Source organism: Rhinoraja longicauda, chromosome 17 (assembly GCF_053455715.1).
Source record: "Rhinoraja longicauda isolate Sanriku21f chromosome 17, sRhiLon1.1, whole genome shotgun sequence".
NCBI classification, from domain to species: Eukaryota; Metazoa; Chordata; class Chondrichthyes; order Rajiformes; family Arhynchobatidae; genus Rhinoraja; species Rhinoraja longicauda.
Genome location: NC_135969.1, coordinates 22,152,270 through 22,174,127, shown reverse-complemented (window position 1 = coordinate 22,174,127; position 21,858 = coordinate 22,152,270). Strand labels below are relative to the sequence as shown.

The 21,858-nt window shown below is 43.5% G+C and overlaps 1 protein-coding gene and 1 pseudogene across 3 annotated transcripts in view; one reads left to right on the top strand and one right to left on the bottom strand.

Annotated features, from left to right (window-relative positions):
- The window catches only part of cacna2d2a (calcium channel, voltage-dependent, alpha 2/delta subunit 2a), a 353,483-nt gene that overhangs the window by 133,025 nt on the left and 198,600 nt on the right, over window positions 1-21,858 (top strand). The window lies entirely within an intron of this gene.
- LOC144601987 (U5 small nuclear ribonucleoprotein 40 kDa protein pseudogene) lies at window positions 16,127-16,814 on the bottom strand (annotated as a pseudogene).

Sequence of the window (21,858 nt, the reverse complement as noted above, 5' to 3'; positions counted from 1 at the left end):
AAGTTTGACTTATGCATCAAAAAATCATTAACTGTAGTTGACAGGTCAACACAAAAGACATTCAATGCTCGGGCTTACTTGCTTGGCAAAGTCACTCACTAAGTTCACAAGTTATAGGAGTAGAATTAGGCCATTCTGCCCAGGGTTATGGGGAGAAGGCAGGATAATGGGATATTCTCCCCATAACGCTTGACACCCGTTCTAATCAAGAATATGTCTATCTCTGCCTTAATAAATTCCACTGACTTGGCTTCCATAGCCCTGTGTGGGAATGAGTTCCACAGATTAACTACCCTCTGACTAAAGAAGTTCCCCCTCATCTCCTTTCTAAAAGTGTGCCCTTTAATTCTGAGGCTATGTCCTCTGGTCCTAGACTATCCCATATGTGGAAACATCCTTTCCACATCCACTCTATGCCTTTCATTATTCTGTAAGTTTCAATGAGGTTCCCCCTCAACCTTCTAAACTCCAGCGAGTAGAGGCCCATTGCTGTCAAACGCTCATCATATGCTAATCCACTCATTCCTGGAATCATTCTTGTAAGCCTCCTCTGGACCCTCTCCAGAGCCAGCACTCCAATCAACTTTAGCAAGTTTCTGTCTGATACCATCAAAGTTGGCCTTGCCCCAATTTTCGATTTTAACTGTAGGCCCACCCTCTCTTTATCCTTAATTATTTTAGAGCTAGTAGAACAGCGGTCGCTGGTCCCAAAAGGCTCCCCTATGGACATTTCAGTCACTTGCCCTTCCCTATTTCCTTAGAGTAAATCAAGGCTTGCCCTCTGCTTTATAAGGCCCATTACATATTGCCTGAGGAAACTTTCCTGGACACATTTGACAAATTCCATCCTGTCTAAGCCCTTGGCACTATGACAGACCCAGTCTATATTAGGAGAGTTAAAATCCCCAACTATGACAGCCGTATAAGTCTTCCAGCTGCCTGCAGTCTCCCAGCATACTTTTTCATTTAATTTCCATTGACTACTTGGGGGCCTACAGTACACTCCCAACAGGGTGATTATCTCCTTTTCATTTCTCAATGCCACCATTATAGCCCCAATGTCATCAGCAATGTCCATCTCGGACTACTCCTGTCATATTCTCCTTAATGAATAAAGCAACATCCTCTCCTCTTTTACCCCACCTCTATCTCGCCTGAAGCATCTGTACCCTGGAACATTAAGATGACAGTCCTGTCCCAATCTTTGCCAGGTTTCCGTAACGGCTACAATGTCTTAGTCGCATGTATCTATCCATGCCCTGAGTTCATCTGCCCTACCTGTCAAGCCTCTCACATTCAAAAATGAAATCAATCCAACAGTCCTTCCACATTCCTTCCCATGCATCTGCACATCCTGTCCACTGACTTTCTTCCATCACCTTCCATACCCATTTCCATCCTCTCATCTGCCTCAGTCCTTGACACAAGGAACTGCAGATAGTGGTTTACAAAAAAAGTCAAAAAGCGCTGGAGTAAACTCAGCAGGTCAGGCAACATCTCTGGAGGACATGAATAGATGCTGGTTTGGGTCCGAACCCTTCTTTAGACTGATGTTGGGACCTAACCCAAAACATTGTCTAACCATGTCCTCCAGAAATGCTGCCTGACCCACTGAGGTACTCCAGCACTTTGTGTCTTTTCTTATCACGGGTCACTGTGAATGTGGTGGGCCGAATGGCCTGTTTCCATGCTCTTTGACTCCATGACGTGGTATCTGCTGGAGGGAAGTGTAATGCAGACATCATGGTCATTGTGTTAGTTGCACAACCTGAGTGGAGACCTCACTGCTCACAAGGATCCCACAATCCACACTGCCATCCTCATTGAAGTGTGAGATAATGTGAGATGAGCTGCAGAACTGTGCAATCACCGACTGTGGATGCCAGTGATCCAGAGACTGAATCCATAATTCACTTGTGTCTCTTTGTATCCCTAAATGCTTGTGTGCTTCATGAGGATGCAACAAGAGCTTTGATATAAGTGTGTATTCTGTGAACCAATGACTGAGTGCGGCTATTTTTATCCAGATTAAAGAGAGCACTTTAGATGTTATAACCAACAACAATGGCAGTGGAGTGGTAAATCATTTATAGTTGTCACGTTTGGTAGCTGCAAAATGTAAATGTGCGGGTGTGAGAGCTGTATTTCTAAAGCTACACTGCTTTCATCGCCCTGGATTTCACACCCATGTTGCTGTGCATAGCTTCCACTTACTGATGGGTATGGCTCAGCAGGCAAGGATTTACTATACAGTCTCCAGGGAATCATTGTTCTTTCCACGCGCCTATGTGTGCCAAGTGGTTGTCATGGAGCTGAGTCTCATTGCTTAATCTCAGCAGATATGATAGTGGTATTTACGAGGCTTTTAGATAGGCACATGGATATACAGGGAATGTAGGTGTCGTATCATGTGCGGGCAGATGCGATTAGATCACCTTAGCAGCATATTCAGCACAGATATTGTGGGCCAAAGGGTCTGTTCCTGTGCTGTACTGTTCTATGTTCTATGTTCAGGTAGAGTCACAGTCATATAGCACAGATACAATCCCTTCGGTCCAAGATGCCCATCTAACCTAATCCCATTTGTCCACATTAGGCCCAAATCACGAAAGCTTTCACAATCCTGTACCTATCCAAATATCTACTAAATTTTGTTATTGTACCTGCCTCAACTACCTCCTCGTTCATTTTAGTTTAGTTCAGTTTAGTTTATTGTCACTTGTACTGATGTGCAGTGAAAAGCTTTTTGTTGCATACTAACCAGACAGTGGAAGGATTATACATGATTACAATTGAGTTGCCCACAGTGTAGATACATGATAAAGGGAATAACGTTCAGTGCAAGATAAAATACAATAAAGATAGTCTGAGGGTCTCCAATGAGATAGATAGTAGCTCTAGACCATTCTCTAGTCGTTGACAGGATCCTCACTGATTGTCGTCTGTTGGTCAGGAAATCGAGTATGCAGTTGCAGAGATGAGTGCTGACTCCAAGTTCCACAAGTTTGGCGATGAGCTCGGCTGGGATAATGGTGTTAAAAGCAGAGCTGTAGTCTGTGAATAGAAGTCTGCTGTAGGTGTCTCTGGCAACACGCTGAGAGTATCCCAGCAAGCCACGCACCGGGAGTATCCCGGCAAGCCATGGCCAAGGCCACCAGCAGGCCCGGCTCGCCCACTGCAGACACCGAACTCACCGGCAATGACGGGACCCACACCGCCGAGAGCGGGAGGGACCCGCAAATGACAGCTTAGAGAGTCCGGGGACTGCCGAGAGCGAGGTGGACCGTCGAGAGCGTAGGGGATAGCTGAGAGCTACCGGCAGGGTGCCTCTGAGAACCAAGGGGCTGCCTGCTGACACGTGCAGCGACAGACAGACGATAGGACTGTTTGGTAAAACTTTGTAACTTTGTCAGCGCCAGAAATGTAGTAACTCTTTATACTGCTTAGTTGAGGTCTGCTGCATGATTTTACCAGGTTATATGCAAAACAGAATTTCACTGTACCTAGGTACATGTGACAATAAAGTATAATTGGTTCATTGAATCGTTGAATCATTATCCAGGTGCTCCAGGGATCAATATAAGGCGAGGAAGGTGGCATCATCCGTGAACCTATTGTGGTGGTAGGCAAACTACAGCGTGTTAAGGCTGCTTTTTTTTAACCAAAAATAAATGTAATCATTTATTACAAGAATAATATGTACAACGGCACGGTAGCGCAGCGGTAGAGTTGCTGCTTTACAGCGAATGCAGCGCCGGAGTCTCAGGTTCGATCCTGACTACGGGTGCTGCACTGTAAGGAGTTTGTACGTTCTCCCCGTGACCTGCGTGGGTTTTCTCCAAGATCTTCGGTTTCCTCCCACACTCCAAAGACGTACAGGTATGTAGGTTAATTGGCTGGGTAAATGTAAAAATTGTCCCTAGTGGGTGTAGGATAGTGTTAATGTACGGGGATCGCTGGGCGGCACGGACTTGGAGGGCCGAAAAGGCCTGTTTCCGGCTGTATATATATGATATGATATGATAACACAAAACAATACCAACAAACCCACCACTATAGTACAAAGCAAAACAAATATTCTTAAATATCAAATATAATGATTATTAAACTACAATGTTATAATCCTTGTCAAGGATACATTCCAAGCCCTGCCGTGCCCAGCAGTCCCGGAAATCCCCCAGGATGCCCGTGGACAAACCGTAGTCCCTCTCTCAAAGCACCTGGGCGCAGACGTAAACCCGAAAAAGTGGTAGGCAGCCGGCTCAGGAAGAGCCCTCCACCGCCTGGCGCCATGTCACGCTGATGACCAGCCTGGCCAGGCCTAGGAGCAACCCAACTAGGATGTCTTCAGTTTCGAAGGTTGAGGGGGACCTCATTGAAGCTTACAGAATAATGAAAGGCATACATAGAGTGGATGTGGAAAGGATGTTTCCCTCCGGGTCCGCGCCGACCAATAATCCCCGCATATTAACACTATCCTACACACACTAGGGACAACTTTTACATTTACGAAGCCAACATACCTTTACGTCTTTGGAGTGTGGGAGGAAACCGAAGATCTCGGAGAGAACCCACGCAGGTCACGGGGAGAACGTACAAACTCCATACAGACAGCATCCGTAGTGGGGATCAAACCCAGGTCTCCGCCGCTGCAAGCGCTTTTTAGGCAGCAACTCTACTGCTGTGCCACTGTGCCACCCCAGGGGTAGAGGTCAGCCATGATTGAATGGCAGAGGAGACTTGATGGGCCGAATGGCCGAATTCTACTCCTATAACTTGTAAACTTGTGGATGCTTCAGAATGGAGTAGAGAGAGATTAAAGATGTCCGAGAATACTCCCGCTAGTTGGTCCCCACAGTTTCTAAAGAAGTGGCCAGGGACTCTGTCCGGGCCAGTTGCTTTCCATGGGTTCACCCTCAGGAAGGCTGATCTAACTTCTGCAAACGTGACTCTGGGAGGTGGCACACTCAAGTCTGATGGGACAGATGTCATCGCCCATTGGCCTTCTGCTCAAATTGAGCAAAGAAAGCATTATGCTGGTGCAGTGGTGGAGTTGTTGCCTTATAGTGCCAGAGACCTAGGTTCGATCATGACTACTGGTGCTTGTCTGTACCGAGTTTGTATGTTCTCTTTGTGACCTGCATGGGTTTTCTCCAGGATCATCGGTTTCCTCCCACACTGGAAACATGTACAAGTTTGTAGGTTAATTGGCTTGGTATAATTGTAAATTGTCCCCCATGTACTAGTGTATGGGGATCACTGGCCAGCGTAGATTCAGGGTTTTGGGGTGTTTGATTGGAAAACAGTCCCTACGCCTCTAACCTGAATGGCATTCAGGTACATCAGGGGTGAGCCATGTCTCAGTGAAACAGAGCACATAGCAGTCTCTCACTTTGCTGAAGTAAGTCAGTCCGGTATTAGGTTCATCCATCTTGTTTTCCATAGATTGCACATTCGCCAGTAGTATGCTAGAGAGGGGGAGGGGGCGGGGTCTCTTGTCAATCTTTTCCCATCTTACTTTAAACCTATACCGGAATAGGTCTGTGAACACTCACTTATCGCTGCTTCTATAAGATCAGTCCCCTTTCTCCTAATTTCCAAAGAAAAAGAGACTGGCCAGCCTATCCCGATAAGTCAGGCTCACGACTCCTGGCAACATTCTGGTAAACCCTCTTTGAACTCCTTTCATCTTAATAAGAAAAAAATATCAGAGGAAGGAATATAGTTTTGCAGCATTAAGGTATTACAGTTCCAGAGAAAAGGTCCAATGTCCGCAATGGGGTAGGTTGGAAAATCAGTATGCTTGCATTCAAAAGTCTTATAACATTGGGGAAGTAGCTGTTCCTGAGTCTGGTCGTGCACGCTTTCAAGCTTTTCTACCTTCTGCCTGACAGGCGCAAGGAGAAAATGGAATGACCAGGGTGAAAATGGCTCTGATTACAGCTTGAGATGTAGATGGAGTTGATTGTGGGGAGTCTGGACGTGTGATGGATTGGTCTACATTCAGAACACACTGCGATTTTTGTGACCTTGGGCAGAGCTATTCCCAAACCAAGCTGTGATGCAACCCGGTATGCTTTCCACAGTATGCTTTCAAGCCAACCTGAGGGGCGTACTACCAAAGTACTGTCAGCATGTCTCTTGTCCCACCAGGGGCCAGAAAACCTTGACCACTGCTACACATCAATAAAATACACCTGCTGCTCTGTTTCTCAGCCACACTTCAAGAAATCTGATCAGCTAGCTGTGCGTTTACTCCAGGCAAAAAACGGAAGCATCTGTAGATGTTGCTAAGAGTCTTTGGAAGTAGTGGTGTTGGAGTGCTTTTTTGGCTGTAGCTTCAGTATGGATGGTCCAGGATTGTTGGTAATATTTACACCCAGGGACTGGAAGCTTTCCTCTTCGGCACCATTGCTACCAATTGGGGCATGTAATCCACCAGGCTTCCTGAAATCAATAACTAGCTCCTTTGCCTTGCTGACATTGAAGGACAGGTTATTATCCTGACACTATATTACTAACTATCTTCTTCCCGTACTCTGGTGAGGCTTTCAGGCATGAATGATAGTGATGGATGAGCTAGCACCATGCTAGCTGGGAGCTTGTCTTCTGAGGAAATGAGGATAGGAGCATGCTTTGATCATACTCAGCCTCGGATCATGGCCTGGTATTACTTTGGGAAGCTTCCGAAACAACTTTGTAACTGGAGCTCTGGAATACCACACCTTGTAGTTTAGGGTGACCAGAGCTCAATCAAAGTCTCAAAGCACTGGGTCACATCTGGGTCAAACGTCACCCATTCCTTCTCTCCCGAGATGCTGCCTGACCCGCTGAGTTACTCCAGCATTTTGTGTCTACCTTCGGGTCAAATCTGGATGTTGACAAGTCCACAACAGCAGAGGGGACTTTTAAGAAAATGCACAGATAAACTGTGATTAGATTTTAAAAGTACGAGGACCTTGTTGATGGACATGCTTTTGTTGATGGACATGCTGTTTAACTGTTTTAGATCCTCCAGTATTAGAACTGCCTCTAATTAGCCACATCTATCAGAGACTTGAGATGTGTGAAATGGAAATATCACTGATGCATCACTGAAGACACTGGCACTAAGGCATTTTGTCAGCACGTAACCCTATGGTGCAACAAATACGGTGTTCAATCAACCAAACCTCTTCGGCTAGATGGTCTTGTGAAGTCAGCTGGGACCATGACGGGAATCAGTTCAGTGAGCTTACCTAGACTGCCGTTGGGATTTGTCAGCTCTAGATTTTCATTCCCTCGTATAGTCATATGGATGTTTTTAGAAAACTAACATTAGACTTGGCCAAGCTGGTCTTTCTGTCCATGTTTTTTACAATGTTTATAGTTTTAGTTACAGGGTCGGGTTCCAAGTTTCATTATCTGAGGATGAGATAATGTCAAGTTCAATGCATTATGTAACAAGATCAGCACTGTATCTTCCAGTGCCTAAAGATGGTGTGTTAAAGAGATTGCTGCCTTTGCCTGAGAACGTATGAAGAGGAGTTGCTGGGAATTAGTCACTTTTCTTCCCATTTTAGGCCAGATAATGTTTTAGTAAATAAGGCAGTATGTGAAATCAGTTATTGCCATGATTGAGTGAACATTCCCCCTTGACCGAAAGTACCTGAAAAGAAAGCTGTGCTTTGCACCATGCCATAAACAAAGTACTGGAGGAACTCAGTGGGTCAAGTAGTATTTGTGAAGGGGAATGGATATGCGCTGTTTGGAATCAGGACCCTCCTTCAGCTTTACCTGTTAATGGAAAGATTCCTAACAGCATTAAAGTACAGAAGAATCTTGTGGTCCAAGTCCATAGTTCCCTGAAAGTGAAAACACAAGTAGATAGAATGATTCAGAAGGCACATGGTATGCTTCTCTTCATGGGTGGGGCGTTCAGTATAAGGGTCAAGAAGTCATGATGCAGCTGAAGAAAGGTCTCAACCCGAAATGTCACCCACTCCTTCTCTCCAGAGATGCTGCCTGTCCCGCTAAGTTACTCCAGCTTTTTGTGTCTATTTGCAGCTTTACATTACTTAAGTTAGGCTGCAAATGAAGTATTGCATACAGTTCTGGTTGCCCTTTTATAGGAATGATGTAGAGGCTTTGGAGTGAATGCAGAAGAGGTTTACCAGAATGTTGAATAATGGGAATCAAGTGGAGGGCAGGTGAATTAAATAAGTATGTTGCATCATCTTTATTATAAAGCAACATTAGTAAAATCCTCAAAATCGTTCATAATTGGGAATTGGAAGGGAGGGAGGAGCTTAGGAAAATTCTAATCATGAGAGCAGTGTTACTGAGCAAATTGTTGGTGATGCAGCTGACAAGTTGCCCAGGTCCCGATCAACATCATCCCAGGGTCTTCAAAGAAGTGGCTGGTGAGATAATTAAAGCATTGGTTTTATTTTTCCAAATCCCCTTGGATTGGAAAATTGCATATCTAACTCGTTTCTTCAAACGGGAAGACAGAAAGCTTCAGGTCAACTAATTACAGGGCAGTTAGCTTTACACTAGTCACCTGGAAAACGCTGGATGCTGTAATTAAAGACTTCATAGCGGGATGTTTAGAAAAATTCAAGGCTATCAAGCAAAGTTAATATGGTCTTGTGAAATTAAAATCACGTTTGACCAAGTTACAGGAATTTTCCTAAAGATGTAAGATGTATGTGGATCAAGGGGAACTGATAGATGTATTATTTTTAGATTTCCATTGGCACTTGACAAGGTTCTATGTCAAAGGTTATTTGCAAAAATTAAACGCTCATGGTGCTAGAGGTAACTGTGGCCTAGATAGGAGATTGCCGAGCAGGAAATAGAGAGTTCGTGCCCATGGGTCTTTTAGTGGTTGGCAAGATCTAATAAGTAGTGTGCTGCAGGGAACTGCACTGGGGCTTCAATTTATAAATGACGACTTCATGCAAAATGTAAAAAAGGTTTGGTTGATAAATTTGCCAACGTCACAAGGAGAGTCATAGCTTCATACAACACAGAAATAGGGCCTTTGCCCCATGCTGACCAAGAAGCCCCATCTAAGCAAACTTACTCCAGCTTTTTGTGCCCATTTACCCACATTTGATATATATTCCTCTGATCTTTTTCTATCCATGTACCTGTCCAAATGTTTTTAAATGTTGCTCTGCAAGTTCGTTCCATACAAGTACCACCCTCTATGTGAGAAAGTTGCCCCTCAGGTTCCTATTAAATATTTTTCCTATCACCATTAACCTATGCCCTCTAGTTCTTGATTTCCCTACCTTGGGAAAAGGATCACCATTCAGCCTCCTGTGCAACAAGGAATAAAGTCCTAGCTTGCCCAAACTCTCCCTATAGTTCAGGCCTATTAAGTCCTGGCAACGTCCTTGTAAAACTCTGCACATTTTCCATCTTAATGGGATCTTTCCTATAGCAGGGTGGCCAAAACTGAACACAAAACTCCAAGTGTAGCCTCACCAATGTCTTGTACAACTGTAACATAATGCCCCAACTTCTATACTTAATTCTCTGACCGATGAAGGCCAATATGCCAAATCCCTTCTTTACCACCCTATCTACCTGTGACACCACTTTCAGGGAACAATATACTTCGAGTCATAGAGTCATACAGTGTGGAAACAGGCCTTTCAGCCCAACTTGCCCATGCTGACCAACATGCCTCCTCCCACCACCCTGTGTTTGACCCATATTCTTCTAAACCTATCCTACCCATGTACCTGTTCAAATATTTTTTAAATGTTATGATAATACCTTCCTCAACGACCTCTGGCAACTCGTTTTGTATACCCACCACACTTTGTGTAAAAAAAGGTTGCCCCTCAGGTTCCTATTAAATCTTCCTCCCTGAAAGCTGAATGCAAACATAGGAAGGTTCTGCTTTATTTATGCAGAGCATTGGTGAGATCTCATCTGGAGTATTGTGGACAGCATTCAAGGGAAGTTAATGTTGGAAGCAGTGCAGAGGTGATTACTAGACTATTATGTAGAATATAGGGTTGCCAACTATCTCACTCCCAAATACGGGACAAGGTGACGTCACCGCCCCACGTTCCACGTGACCTCACCCAGCCAGCAGCCGCATGCTCCCTCTCCACCAATTTTTTTTCAGATTTTTAAACTTTTATTATTAAATTCATGTATTTTGTAGGAAAAAAATCCATATATATCTACATTATTTTAATCAATGTTTTCTGCATAAAAATCAAGATCCATTTCCTGCTTTGCTCAGACTGATTCCAGACGCCATTGTCAGCGGTGCAGTTTGGTTTATTTTGCCCGGTTCAGAACTTGCACAGCTTTTTGCATCTATCTTCGGTTTAAACGAGCATCTGCAGTTCCTTCCTACACAATATATTTGGGTTGTTGGTTAAGTAATCAATATCGACTGGGAATCAGAGAGAAACTCCTTGATCATTTTTAGAAATAGTGGAGAGGTGGCTAGTTTATTAACTCAATGGAACCTCAGTTTCAAGGTGAAGGCACACCGTGGGGTCTTAACATAGAAACATAGAAACATAGAAAATAGATGCAGGAGTAGGCCATTCGACCCTTCGAGCCTGCACCGCCATTCAATATGATCATGGCTGATCATCCAACTCAGTATCCCGTACCTGCCTTCTCTCCATACCCCCTGATCCCTTTAGTCACATCTGTTTCCACGGTTCCTCCTAAGCAGGTCACAGACTCCCAACTCCTGGAGCCTTTATTCAAGCAGATTTGCTTCCTTTGTTTTCTTGTCTAACCTTCATTTAGTCATCTGCATGACCCCAGAAGTCAAATGTCCTGTAACATCACATGTCTTATCGAAACAGCTGTCAGGTTCACATGGTTCTCACACTGAGCCAATCCCCACTTAAAGTTGGCATCTTTTCCCATCATACTCTGTGAAGATTTCCCTGCTGGTCATGTGGCAACAAGTGAAAGGCGACTTGATTGAAGCTTGTCGGATTTTGAGGGATTTTGATAGGATGGATGTACAGACATGTTTCCTCCAGTGTTAGGGTCACTGATTAAAAATAACGAGCCATCCATTTAAGGTGAAGGATGAAATTCTTTCTCTCAAGGACCAATCCTCTAAAGGCAGTAAAAACAGCGTGAATATTGTTAAGTTCGAAGTAGATAGATTCTTGATATTGGTATTGATTTATTATTGTCACATGTACCGAGATACAGTGAAAAACTTTGCTCCTATCCAGACCAATCATACCATACATGAGTAAAATCAAACCATATACTAGAATAACAAGCAGTGCAAAACGAAACATAAACAGAATGCAGAAAATTGTGTGTCAGCCACGGAGAAAGTGCAGATTAAAAAAAGGGCAAGGATTGCAAAAATAGACTGGGAGATTGGGAATACTTCCCAAGCATATGGGAACACCACTCAAGAGTCTGGTAACAGCGGGGAAGAAGCTATTCTTGAATCTGGTGTTACCTTACTTTCAAGCATTTGTCATTCTGCCTGATGGAAGAGAGGAGTAGAGGGACTTCCCTGTGTGTGAGCAGTTCTTATGAATGTTGGCTGCTTTCCCAAGGCAGGGTGAACTAGTTGGAATCGATGGGGGTGAGTGGTTACCAGGGGTAATGGGAGTACGGAGGAGAGGTTCAATCAGTTCCATCAGTTCCAACCCATGACTGCATTAAGTGGTGCAGCAACCTTGGGGGGGGGGGAGGCAGGGACATGCTCCCACTCCTAATTGATATTTTCATCAACTCACACATGTCAAAGAGTCACAGTTATGAGATGGACTGGACAATATATTTGGGGTCTGAAGAAGGGTCTCGACCCGAAACGTCACCCATTCCTTCTCTCCTGAGATTCTACCGGTCCCGCTGAGATACTCCAGCTTTTTGCATCCAACTTCTGTTTAAACGAGCATCTGCAGTTCCTTCCTACACAGTATATTTGGGTTGTTGGTTGAGTAATCAATATCGCCTGGGAATCCTTTTTAGAAATAGTGTGTTTGGATGTTTTATATTCACCTGAAAGGGCACCAGCTCACCAACAGGCTGGCACTTTAGAGAGCGCAGCACACACACGCAGTGTTGCTTTGAAGTGCGTGCGTGCTCTGTGTGCTTTGGTCTCTGGCTGAGAGGTGCGAATGCAGCAACAGAAAACTTTGGCTGACAGCAGCTGTGAAGCTAGTTCACCAGCTGTAAGCCCTCAATTCCTTCTGCAGCACCATTAGGCTATCAAGGTCAGAAACAAGCAAGCAGAAAGTGTCTGGCTCTATTTATTTTACTGGCAGTATACTATGTGTTCTTTTGTGAATATTGTATTTGAACCAACTCAGTACGTCTCACACCCATTTTCCATCTGAAAGACTGATCTTTCACTTTGTTCTCAACTTTTCCCAGTACCGCTGTGCCACATCAGTGCTGTGGATATTCAGAAGTAACGCTGCTTTGGCCAGTGGGGTGATTTTGAAAGATGAATGTTAGAGGTATCTTTGGAAGCACTTAAAAAAAAAATCATTTGTTTCTGGAAAATAAATTGTTTTCCTTCTGTAATGTAAGCAGTTGGATTAATAAATAAATGTACTTTCCTCAAACAATACTTTCAGGAGTAAATATCTATAAAAAAGGAAGTAGAGACTCTTGAAAATAAAAACAATTGCTGTAAAATTGGAAACATAGACCATTGGCAGATCTGGGAAGGGAAACAAAGTTAATGTTTTAGGTTCAACTGGGAAAGCAAGAAAAACTTGGGAATTGCAGAGAAAGTGAAGGAATGAAAAAAAAGGAATTAGAAAAGGAATAATTGCTAGATTGAGGCCAGGGTTACCATGAGATTGGATTATTAATGGGGCATTTAGAGTTAAGTAAAAGTGTAATGTTTTGTAAATAACAGGTCAGGGTGTGCTAATGAAGTGCGGGAGAAAAATGGAGCTAAATCACAAATTGAGGTGGTACAGCGGTAGAGTTGCTGTCTTGCTGCGCTGGAGACCCAGATTCGATTCTGACTATGGGCGCTGTCTGTATGGAGCTTGCACGTTCTCCCTGCGACTGTGTGGGTTTTCTCCGGGTGCTCCAGTTTCTTCCCACATTCCACAAATGTGCAGGTTTGTAAGTTAATTGGCTTCTGTAAATTGCTACAGGTATTTAGGATGTGAAACTGGGATAATAACATACAACTAGTGTACGGGTGATTGCTGGTCAGTGCGGACATGGTGGGCCGAAGGACCTGTTTCCATGCTGTTTGTCTAAGCTAAACGAAATTAATTGTTCCGTTTCTGTATCATTTTCTGGCTTTCTGTCTCGTGACTTTAAAAAAAAAGAAAGAAGGGATAAATGAAAAAATGTGACAGGTCTGTAAGCATCTGAAAAAGGTATAAAGGCAGTCTTTGTTTTGGATGCTAACCTCTGTGACTCCTCCACTAGGAGATGAGAGTGAATCTTGACTTCACCCACAAACTCACAAGTTAACCTGTTAAAGACAGCAGGTATTGACGGAACCATTACTAGATCACTGACAAGGTTCTGGTGCAGGAAGAGGGAAAATTACCCAGCAGTAAGTAAAAACATTAGAAATCCTAGTGGGGCAGAGCTCTCAGTTGAGAACTGCATCTACTCCCAGGAGTAGGCATTTGGCATCTACAGAATTCAGCAGGGGAGCAAAGGAAAGCAGACAGGTGGGTTCAGAAGGGTATCTGATTTGGAGATATCGGCACTTGAGATAAGTTTATGGGTGGGGGGATAGTTTTGTTGTGAGGTGCCCAAATATGGAAGTAGTTAACAAGGGTAACAAAGAAGCTAGAGGTACTTACTCGAATGATGGTTCACTATATAGGGTTGACATAGGGCTGTAGTGATCACATAAATCAGCTATAATTTGAGATGTAATAAAAAATGGAAAGAACGTGTCATTTTAAATGTAAAACATATTTTGCCATGCAAAATTATTGTTTGATAGATGGAATGATGAGTTGAAGCCTGCCTATGCTAACTCTCAAAATAAGACACCTGTTAACACATTGGGACTTCATTGTGGGACATTGGACAATGGGACAGAAATTATGGTGAGATATTTTGGTAAATCATAAGGGCTTTGCAGGAGTAGCAGAGGTGCAGTAATGGAGAAATTGTAATTGTCCTCTCGTAGACATGGGTAGACAAACGAACAAGGGTATTAGGAAACATTTGAAACCAGTCCATTAGTCGATGTGTTACATTGCGAGCAAGCAGAAATGCAGGGCTGAGTCTAGTGCTGTGCAAACAACCAGAGGGCAGCAGAACTACCACTGAGAAGAGATAACTGGCAAGGTGGGACTGATCTTAGGTTTCATTACATCATTTGATCCGAACAGTGAGGAGGCTGAAACACAGATTAATTGCCTTGGCTCTGCTGCTCTCTCTCCAGGGCTCTCCGCTCCTATTAAATGATGCAGCAAGCACGAGGGTCTGAATGGCCAATTCCTGCTTCTATTTTCTAGGTCCTTCCCGCAGCTCCAGTCCTCTGTCTAATCCTACCCCAGGAGATGTGATACAGTGATGATTACATTACTAATTATTATTACTAATACTAATTGTTATGTAATTGCATTACACTACTAGTAATTAGTAATTACTAATGATTATATTAGTTGCCTTGCAATCTTGTATCCTCTTTTCTACACATTAGTCTTTAAACATGGTTAAGCAGATTATTGATACTTTTAGCATGTCATGAAGCTTATTTTTAGTTAATCTGTATATTTCCAGTTTTTACATTTAATTGGGATTTTTTGCCTTTGTCAAACAATCAATCTTCAGGATTTTCCCTTCATTGGCGAGTTTCAATGGCCTCACCTTTTAGTATTTCGTCTGGGATTATTAACCATTAAATGAGGCCTAGAGGCTGCTCCACGCAATATGAGTAGATGAACACCTTGCAATCACATCCTGAGGTATTCCCTCGGCAATGTTGTCCGCTTGAAATAAATATACTAGCGCCTCCAATGCAACAAGGGTGGGAGGAATTTTAGATTAAAACATTTGTACAGTCATACACGTAAATCATTTCAGAATTAATATAAATAAATTTGAGCAAATCCCAAATTGCTCTTATTTCTGAACAGTGATATTTTTTAATATAAATCTTTCTCATTGCATATTTCCACAATACAATACGCATTACATGTGTTACAAGGGAACAGGTTCAAGTATCTGACTTGTAGAATAGAAAAAGGCTCACTCGTCTGTTTAGTTACAAACCAGATTTATTGGCAAGAGAGAGAACAAAAACATAACATGTCTTGGGATGCGCGGGGTCCGTTTTACAGCAGCACACCTCTCTCTCTCTGCCTCCGATCGCACTGATCACGATTCAATCCGTCGGTGAACCCCTCTTGTACTTGAACTGTCTTATGGCTTTGTACAGGCAGAAATCAGCCGTTGAAATAACCGACGGTCAGTCCTGGTCAATAGAGCCGCCCCCAAATTCAAACTGCACCCAATGGCAGGGGACTGCATCCGAGCAAGGCCCCCCTCCTTTGGAAACAAAGCACTACCGGCCGCAGACTGGCGCGTAAAGCAATACACACAGCGCTACAGACTTGGCGTGCAAAGGTTTAAACAGTGCCCTGTCAGCTTAGCGTGGAGATTTAAACAAAGCGCTGTCGACCAGCTCTATGGGTTCTAAATATAGCGCTGCCGGCCACAGCGCTATGCACTTTAAACTTAGCGTTATGGGCTTTAAACCTAGCGCTATGGCCACAGCCCTATGGGTCACAGACTGTTGGGCCAAATTTCTCGTGTAACATTCTACCCCTCAAACAGTCTGGTTACCATCAAATCTGGCCCGCAGGCTTTACCTCGTCACATCTGGGCCGCAGGCTTTACCTCGTCACATCTGGCCCGCAGGCTTTACCTCGTCACATCTGGCCCGCAGGCTGTAGTAAAGTCCACGCGGTCGTGATGCCAATCCGCACATACAACGTCGTAATATTATGGCCAACAAGATTGTCCCAATGGTCAGTCCCCCGTGCACCACCTTTGTCCACCAGCCTCCAAATATCCCGAAAGGCCACCATCCTCCTGGGGGAGTCGTAGTCGTGGTATTGTTCTCCGACCCTTCAAATCTTCTCTACGGCTTCCTGGATGTGGTCAGCGATGTTGGTGATGTTCTCTTTTACCCCCTCAGGATCAAACCAGTTACTGAGTCTGTATGACCACGCATGGTACAAATTAACTTGTTTTGTCGGAGGTCCCAAACCTTAATGCCATCATCAATCTCACCAGAGATAATCTGATCGCTTGTGTCATTAAACGTTGCTGCCAGTACTTGGTATGTGTTTTGAAACGTATGGATTGCAGCCTTCTCCCGAATGTCTCATAACTTCACTGTTTCGTCGTCGCTTCCTGTACAGACCAACTGTGGTCCCCGTCGGGCTGGATAACATCAATTCACAAAGGATGTGTGAACTTCAAATCTCCTGATTCTTTCACCCGTTTTACTGTCCCACACGGCTACAGCTTTTTCTGTTGATGCTGGAAAAAGCATGCTGCCATGTGTTATAATGCAAATCCATCACTGCTCCACTGTGATCTTTCAATGTAGCATAATTATCGCAGTCGCCATATAAATTCCAAAACAATATGCGTAGATCAAATCCTGCAGATGCCAGTGTTGCTCCATTCAGGTGAAATTTACAACGATAAACTTCTCCCTCGTGACCCGTTAAAACCATTAGAGGAGCTTGAAGACCCGAGGTCCTTGGTCCCACCTGCAGCACGGCCTGCTGCGGGCTCCCCTGCACTGAGGGCAGCAGTTTGCTGAGGGGGCGCTTGGCCTGCACCAGCGCCATCTCGTTTGCTATTTTTTTTTACCAAACATTTTCTATTCTATTCGTCAGATCCTGCCAATTATGCCAACTGTTACAGGGGAAGAGGTTCAAGGACCTGACTAGTAGAACAGAAAAAGACTCGCTCGTCTGTTCGGTTACAAATCAGATTTATTGGTGAGAGAGAGAACAAAAACAATACTTAGCTTGGTATGCACGGGGTCCGTTTTACAGCAACACACCTCTTTCTTTCCCTGCCTCCGTCCACGGCGCTGATGCGGGCTTTAAACATAACCCGTCGGTGAACCCCTCTCGTACTTGAACTACCTTATGACTTTGTACAGGCAGAAATCAGCCATTGAAATAACCGCCGGTAAGTCCTGGCCAATAGCGCCACTTCCAAATTCTATCTACACCCAATGGCAGGGGACTGCATCCGAGCAAGGCCCCCTCTTTGGAAAGAAAACGCTACCGGCCGCAGACCGGCGCATAAAGCAAGACACAGCGCTACAGACTTGGCGTGCAAAGGTTTAAACAGACGCTGTCAGCTCAGTGCATTGGGATTTAAACTAAGTGCTGTTAGCTACAGCACTATGGGTTTTAAATATACCGCTACCGGCCACAGCGCTCTGGGCTTTAAACATAGTGCGATGGCCACAGTGCCATGGGCTTTAAACATAGTGCTTTGGCCACAGCACTATGGGCTTTAAACATAGTGCTATAGCCACAGCACTATGGGCTTTAAACATAGTGCTTTGGCCACAGCACAATGGGTCACAGATTGTTTGGGCAAAATTCCCCTTTAACAACATGTCATTAATTGGTCGGTTGTTCATGTAATGTCTTGGGTCATCCTGAAGTGGACAATGCAGAGGTAGAACTGTATTTCTTTCCTTGTGTTCCAATGTCTGATTCCAGACTGTCACTCATCTGCCCAGGGTGCAGAAAGACAGCAGCGTTCATTGGTGGTGACCTCACGATGAATTGAGGTCATTCCTCTGTAGGAGACAAATCGTGTAAATGGAGCGAAACATCTGCATATCTTCACAGTGATTGGCCCACAAAGTGCAACCATTTACAGGATGCCTGCTGCCAATTAGACATGTCGGCATGCAGCTGCACTGCTTGAGGTCAGGGAGAGTGAAATGCTTTTCAAATGCAAATGGAGATGATCTTTTTGCAGCCCCTGTAATACTGGCAGTAATTTTCGCTGCAGCTGCATGTTTCCCATTCTCCAGCTCTGCCCATTTGCACATTGCCTTCACTTCATGCAGCCCAAAAATATCCTCTCTAGATTCTGCCCAAATTTGGAAGCACAGAATTGTCTGAATTATTGTCAAAGCTCTCAGCATGAAAACATCGTGCTAGAAGTGTTAAGGTTATTGACTCCTGGTATTTGGATTGCACCGGATGGTTTCTTACCCGATTTACTAAACATCACATCGAGCACATTCACCCGTCACTGTACTCACGGTTCCCATGGGAAACTCTTATTCAAATCGACATTCAAAGTCTTGTAGTTCTTTTGTTTCAATCATTTCACCAGTAAACATTGCAGTACAAAAGTTCACAGGAGTAACAACGTAAACCAGATAAATTCACCAAGTTCAAGTTCAAATTTATTTTCATGTGCATGTGTATGGCGAGGAATAGTGCAATGAACAATCTTGCTTGCAGAAACATCATAGACAATCTTAAAAAAAGCCCTTCAATACTTCTTTGGAGGAGGGTCGGTGTGTCAACAAATACTCGCTTGAACTTCTACAGGTGTACATTAGAGAGCATACTGACTGATTGCATCACAGTTTGGTTCTACAACTCAAATGCCCAGGAACGAAAGGGGTTACAAAAAATGGTGGACACTGCCCTGTCCAACACGGGTACTGATCTCCCCACCATTGAAGGGATCTACAGGAGGCGCTGCCTCAAAAAGGCTGCCTCAAGGCCGCACACCACCCTGGCCAGGCTCTCATTTCACTCCTGCCATTGGAAAAAAAGGTATAGGAGTCTGACAAACGTGACCTCCAGGTTGAGGAACAGCTTCTTCCCAACAACCAGCAGGCTATTGAACACTATATCTGGTTGAGAGGAGAGAGGGGGAGAGCATAGCTGCAGAAAATAGAGGTATGCATTTGAGAGCCCTGTTAACCATGGTTTAGGGGAAGCCTTCCATAAATATTTGATGTAAATTGTAATAAAATCACTTTTAGGGCAGCGTTACAGGTAATACCATTGCCTTAGTGCTCCAGTGACCCGTGTTCAATCCTGACCTTTGATACTGTCTGTGTGGAGTTTGCACACTCTCCACGTGACCGTATGGGTCTCTCCTGGATGCTTTGGTTTCTTCCTACATACCAAAGATGTACGGGTTGATAGGATAGCTGGCTGCTGTAAATTACAGCTGGTAGGGAGATCAGGTGAATTAATGGGTATCTGAGAGAGAATGAGTTACAAGGAAATAAATGAGGAATGAGATGGAAGCGATTGTTCTGAGAACTAGCATTGACTCCATGGGCCATTGCCTCTCACACCAGAAAGAAAATATTCAAAAATGAAGACTTTTTTTAACAGTTTTTAAAATAAGTTGATCAAAACAAAATCCACACCAATCCGTTTAATTTGACATATAATTCCAAATTTTCCCAAATCTGAATACTACACCTTAAATGAAAATAGAAACTCCATAATTACATCCACTATTTCATATTTCAACACAACTTCAAATTTTTGATCCCTGCATGCAGAATTGTGGCAATTATGACATTTACAGCTCATAAACTATTGCTGAAATAAATGAAAAAATCAGAAATCTGACTCAAAAGGTAAATTACGTTTCTGTACATACAATTAACAAACTTGAAATGGCACATGTTCACATAAAAGATGTTGCGCAAACTGGTAAATACTTCAATTGTCAGTGGCAGGATTACAGAGAATTAAACAGCTTTTTGTTCTGTGAACTCCTTAATTAAAATAAACACAATAATAGATGATGCTTACACCAAAAACAACACACAAGCTGTCATTCTAATTTGCATAGACACAAAAAACTGAAGTAACTCAGCGGGACAGGCAGCATCTCTGGAGAGAAGGAATGGGTGACGTTTCGGGTCGAGACCATTCTTCAGGCTTAGTTTAAACCAGCATCTGCAGTTCCTCCTTACACATTCTAATGTGCATTCCTCTTCACACAGAAACTGCAAAGTGCAATTACCAATTCCATTCTTAAATCTGAGACAGAACATGCTGAAAATACTTATACATTCTCAAAGCAATTTTCATGTTTGTGGTGGCTCCTTTTCCTCATTATTTTATCATATTATAATTGTCAAGGTACTTCATTACATTATTTATCATGAAGGATCTTTAGCACATGTGAATCCCACATTATCACTCATATTGTCACTTGCCAGCATTTTCAAAAACGCTTGTAATTTTTTTCTTATTATTTATTCAGGGGATGTGTGCTACACAAACTGAGCCAGCACTTAATTGCCCATCCCTAATTGCCTAAGAGAAGGTGATTGTGAACTGCCTTCTTGAACTGCTGCAATCGTGAAGGTGCAGATTTACCCACATTGTTGTTGGGTGGGGTTGTTTCAAGTCAAAATAGTGTCTGCCCATTTACCCCATCACGAATCATGAACTATTTTTTATGTGCACTTTCTCTGTTTCTGTAACATTATATTCTGCACTGCGTTCATTTTCTCTTTAAGAAATACACATTATATTCATGTATGGTATGATCTGCCAAGAGTGTTCACAAAGTTTTTCACTGTATCTCAGTACATGTGCCAATAATAAACAAATACCAATATCAAACTGGATACCTTGTAAAACACTTCACTGCCATTTGGTTAGTGGACTCCTGACAGCTGTCTGCATGATTTGCCCCATTCAGGGCACTAAGACCATAAAGCTACAGTCCGTAGTGAGTCAGAAGAGGAAGGAATGTCTCCAATCATAGAGTCCTAGAGTTATGCAGCACCGAAATGGTCCTTAGGCCGACCATGTCACAATTAAATTGTTTTCCAATCCTTCCAATATCCTTCCTGCAGTGCAGTTGTTTCTGACAACAATCAACTATCAAGTTGTGAGCAGTAGGCACAAGCATTCCATTGAGCTACCACGATAGCTCAATTAATATCCAGTAAACAGGCACCTTCATAGTGTAGAATAGTCCAGTTAACAGCTGAAAAGGTACCATTCCACCGTAGAATTGTCCATCAATAAACATCATCTCGGCAAGCACCATTGATTGCTACACAGAATTGGCCATCATTGTACTCATGTAAATAATAATCATCTGGGCAATCACCAACTATGCAGATATGTTCATTGGTGATCATCAGCTGGATAGGAATGGTCAAAAATTGAATCATCCATTGTTTAATATCTGGATTATAACTGTGAAAGTGCAGAATTGTCTCTGAGTAAACAACAGGACAAGCATTGTCACACTGTGGACTGTTCATGAATCATCATCAGCAGCATAACAGGCCTGTAAACACAGTACGCATGGAAAATATATATATATTTTAAAAATTCAATAAATTATAAACACCAATACTAGTGCAAAAAGCCCAAAGTCCTTAGTGCAACCAAGAATGTTAATAGTTCGTAGTTTAGCAAGGTGTTCTTTAGTGTTCCAGAGCCTGATGGTTGTTGGGAAGAATCTGTTATTGAACATGAAGGTGATGATTTTCAGACTCCTTTGTCTTCTGCCCGATGGTAGGAGTGAAATGAGAGTGTGGCCAAGGTGGTGTGGGTGTATGATGATGCTGACTGCCTTTGTCAGGTTTCGCTTCCTATAGATCCCTTCGATGGTGGGGAGGTCTGTACCCATGAGGAATGAGTGGTGCCACCAATTGTTGTAATCTCCTTCATTCCTGGAGTAACTCAACAGCTCAGGCAGCATCTGTGGAGGGAACATGTTGGGTCGGGACCCTTCTTCCTGACATTTTGCATCATGACCTTTGTTCATTTCGGATTGGGACAAAACACTGCTTCTTCATTCCCACCGGAGATGCTGCCTGACCGGCTGAGTTACTCCAGCACTTTGTGTTCTGCTCAAGATCAC